This window comes from Lactuca sativa, chromosome 8, assembly GCF_002870075.4.
Source record: "Lactuca sativa cultivar Salinas chromosome 8, Lsat_Salinas_v11, whole genome shotgun sequence".
Taxonomy (NCBI): Eukaryota; Viridiplantae; Streptophyta; class Magnoliopsida; order Asterales; family Asteraceae; genus Lactuca; species Lactuca sativa.
The window spans coordinates 285,371,209-285,375,700 of record NC_056630.2 but is presented as its reverse complement, the minus strand read 5'-3'; the positions used below and the strand labels follow the sequence as shown (position 1 = coordinate 285,375,700).

At 34.8% G+C, this 4,492-nt stretch overlaps 1 long non-coding RNA gene across 1 annotated transcript; it reads right to left on the bottom strand.

The window, feature by feature from the left end:
- Window positions 1-230: 230 nt before the first annotated feature.
- LOC111882298 (uncharacterized) lies at window positions 231-3,431 on the bottom strand. The gene is made up of 4 exons (XR_002847127.3): window positions 3,104-3,431; window positions 2,331-2,386; window positions 2,147-2,220; window positions 231-2,072 (listed from the first exon to the last, which is right to left on the bottom strand). It is a non-coding gene; the product is annotated as an uncharacterized LOC111882298 (long non-coding RNA).
- Between the last annotated feature and the right edge of the window lie 1,061 nt (window positions 3,432-4,492).

Below are 4,492 nucleotides of genomic sequence, written 5' to 3'. Positions count from 1 at the left end.
TTTCACACTTATGTAAAAAAATCAATTTAAGACTGAAATTCAGTTGTTTCAATGTGATAATGCCGAGAATTTAATAATGAACCTCTTCTTACCCAATTGCATTCAAATGGAATTCAAATTTAGTTTTTTGTCCATACACATCACAAAAGAATGGTGAAGTAGAAAGATTCATATGTACTATAACTAATGTTATTCACACATTCCTCTTTCAAGCTTTTCTTCCTCCCAAGTTTTTGATAGAATCTTCATACATGTAAAATACTAGTTTTAATCCAAACTAATTTAGACAAAAACCAACAAACGATAGATAATGTATGTAATCGAATTGTAGTTTAGTGCAGGTAAGTAAGATATCGAACACGGTGACCAATAATAATAATTAAAACTATTACTAATGTTAACTAATTAAAACACAGGGGGGTTATCAACTGTAACGGGAATCGGTTTGCGATCATGAATCAGCCGTTCAGGGTTTCGAAAGTGATTGCGAGAAGAATTTATCTCGTGAGTTAATTAGGGTTTACCAAATCCTTCTTCAAATGAGCGAGACTCTATTTATAGGCAGTCTTCGGACTTGAAACCCGTACTTCAGCATCAATTATGTCTTGGAAAATGGTTTTGTTTTCTTTTTATAGAAAAATCATTTGGTTTTATTATCTCAGTCAGATTCCCTGAAAAATGACTGCAGAGATTCCACTTAATATGCAGAGATTCCATCTTCTTTGGCTGGATCCGATTTTTTTATTGGTTTTGTCTTTTTTCGTTCTTCTTGCTCGATGCACCTTCTTTGGAGTGAATACTTACAGCTTCATTCATTAGTTGATCATCTTGTTCTTCTAAACTAATACCATCCATATCTTCATTATCGAAATATCCTTGTAAGGACATGTTGTCATCATCTTCCAACGAGAAATCTGTTAACATTTTTTCTCGTTTTTGGATTAGTTTATTTAGTTCATTTTGGGAAATAATTGGATTTTCTCTTAATATTTTTTTCCATATAATGGACCGTAGCAACTCATCTTCATTACAAGATGATCAACTAATGAATGAAGCTGCAAGTATTCACTCCAAAGAAGATGCATCGAGCAAGAAGAACAAAAAAAGACAAAACCAATAAAAAAATCGGATCCAGCCAAAGAAGATGGAATCTCTGCAAATTAAGTGGAATCTCTGCAGTCATTTTTCAGGGAATCTGACTGAGATAATAAAACCAAATGATTTTTCTATAAAAAGAAAACAAAACCATTTTCCAAAACATAATTGATGCTGAAGTCCGGGTTTCAAGTCCGAAGACTGCCTATAAATACGTTGGTTCGAACTCCAGTAGTGGTGGTTGTTGTTGCTTCAGTAAAGATTGGATCAGGGATGGGAATAATAGTTGATGGTTGAGATGTAGTGATTGGAGGGATAGAGACAGGTACCGAAACAAGTGGAGGAGAAGGGGGTTTGGAGCGAACAGGTTCCTTTGGGGTAGGCGAGCGAGGGGGGGTTCCACCACGACCCGAAGCCTCGTCGTCAGAGCTTTCGCTCTCTGAGTCTGAGTGAGTAGAAGGTTTGGTAAGAGGAGGAATATACACAGAGTCTGAATCGCTTAAGGATTGAAGAATTAGTCTCCGAGTTGGCTTCTTCTGCTTCTTCTGTTTAGGTTGTAAAGGAGCAGCCTTGTCAGACTTTCGTTTTTTAGGGGTTTGACCCTTGGTTGATTTACCTATGTTGCCTCCTTCTGTGTGTCTGATTTCTTTCCCCTCTTGGCTAGCCTGTCAGCCTCCTCTATTGAACGAACCATGGTTAGAGTGAGTTCCCATGGGGCCGAAGAAGGATGCTTCTTATACTCTTGAATAACGTTACTTGCGTCAGACTCGCAAGCATACATAGCTTCAGGGATTGAGCCAATGAAGGAATATTTAGTGGGATCTATGACGATGATTTTGGTGGTGTGAAAGGTTGCGATAGAGGAAATAAGAGAATCCGCCATGATTGAAACGTTAAGACGATCCATTGCCGACTTTGTAATGATCCGTACATATCGTAATTTTTTCTCTTTTCTTCATCGGATAAAATTTCATATGCTGATGAAAAAAGTAAAAAGAGTAAATTTCATTGCTATATTTTTTATTTTTATTTATTTGGAGGATCACCATACCGTCATTTATTTCTTCAAACTTTTCCTAAGCGCCTTTATTTTTGTTCTTATCGGGATGATATTGAAGAGAGAGCCTAAAAAAGAAAAATGATAATTTTAGTATGTAGAATCATTGATGTGTAACTAAATAATAAAAAGGGTAGTGTTATCAATTATCAAACATCAAGAGAAAAAAAAAACATACTTGTGGAAAGCTTTTTGAATTTGCCTCCAACTTGCATCCTTTTCTACTCCTAGTACCTGGTCATTTAAAAGTCAAATAAATATGTTAAAAACCTTGAGACAATAGAAACATATTCAAGCATAAATTATGGATGTTAAATCAAAGATCAAGAAACCGCTTAATTGTATAAATCTACTTCCCAACAGATAACATATTTAGCATGCTCAACATTCAACAAGTTTGGAACAAAAATGTGATATTGTCGAGCAGAATACCCCATAGCTGGATGTAAGAAATTCAAGATTCATATCGAATATCTTACTATTCTAACATAAAGTAATTTGAATTGTATGGTGGATGAATTCAGAGGAAGAACAGTGCCAATTATATGGGTGTCATGTTCAAAAAGGTTTTGGGCATGTAAAATCAGAAAAATTTACCCTCCCAAATGCAATATTTCCATGTTCCAACTTCCATCTGAAGTACTAGTAGCTAAACCCGAATACATACCCCCGTAAAAACCCCAAATTTGAATCAATTGAAGAAATTCGCAACCCAAATTGGCATATCATGATAAAACCTAAACCTAAACCTAAACCATAAACCACATTTCAATCCGGTATTTAGTTATAAAATGCAACTTAGAATCCAAACACAAATAACCTACGAAAACATCGCTTTCTTGTGACAACAAGACGGTGATGCTGCTTTATATGCACACAACAGGAAACATATATCAAAAGGGGAAAACCTAATGAAACACAAGGGAATTGAGAGGGAGATAGGATAATTACCTTATACGGGTCAAGAGATTTTGACTCTACGAAGGCGAATAATAACAGAGAACATGTAAAGAATATCATCGATATGGTCCAGGTGTTCTTCATTTTTTTTTCAAGAAAATCGAATCCAAATCCCCAGAAGAATGTTCTGCGTTCACAAGAGAAACAAGATCGCTAAATCCCACCCAAAAAAAATTGTTATTCGAGTTATCGAGAGTGTTTGCGTTTACAACTTATAGCTTCGTTAAGGAGAGGGATCGAGAGGGTTCCGAGCTTTTAAGAGGAGGGAAACGTGGCGTTTGTAGGCGATGCCATGAGTATTGACCAATAGAAAATCAGGATTTTCTATCTGTGACCTCATCACTCATCAACTCCCTTCGTGCCAAATATTGTTTCCGACCAGATTTTAGTTTGGTCCCTAAGGTATACATGAATATGCAGGTTTAGTCCTAGTTTTGAAAACTTTGACACCAGTTATTCTTATGTTGGCAAATTTATCAGCTTTGGTTACTTGTAAATCCTTAATCTGCTACCATCCATAAGTACCTTGACAATTATACACCTTTTTGTCTTTTATGTTTTTGACATTACAATAAACTTTAAAGATCAATTATGCAAAAATAAATTATATCCTAGAAATCATCAACTCCCTATCAATCTATATATATTTGTTGTCTCTTTTGTTTCTACAGAGCGATAAATCTATTAGTCAAACTTATCCGTGTCTAACTTGAATGAAATGACGAAATAAATAGATCAAAAAATTAATCATCTGATCAAAATGTCAATGATACAATCAAAATTAAGTTCAATGTCGTAAGGTTTTCAATAAAAAAAAATAAAGACAAATGAGTAGGATAAATTCTTTGTTAGTAATTATAAACAAAATCAAATCAAACAAAGCAATATCTTAGAAATAGGAAAATGAAGTCTCCATTACATATTTCCAATATTTATAACCATGTATTATGATGTAAAAAAAGTACCAAAGTGGTTTTACTTTACTCTATAGCTACTTTCACTTATATATACTTTTCAAAATACAAAACTAACCTAAATGAAGGAGAGAATCTGAATGTCGTCGCACAATACTAAGAATAAACCAGACCACATGTTATAGATAAACAAGCGGCTATCGTTTGTCAGATAAGAGAAAATGGAGGTGGAGATGGATACAGTCACAACGAGCATTGAAAAGTGGACCGGTGATACAATTACGTTCTTTTGAAGATATGAGTCAAACTTGATTAATGAGTCAAAAGTTGTCATTGCAACTGACGTTGCCACTGTAGGTATTAACATGTTGTGTCGTTGACTACCTCAAATTATGCTTAAAGATCTGAAGTGTGAAGAACTTTTGTTGTACCGTCGTGGTTTTCATCAACGCGTAAATCTTCTCCA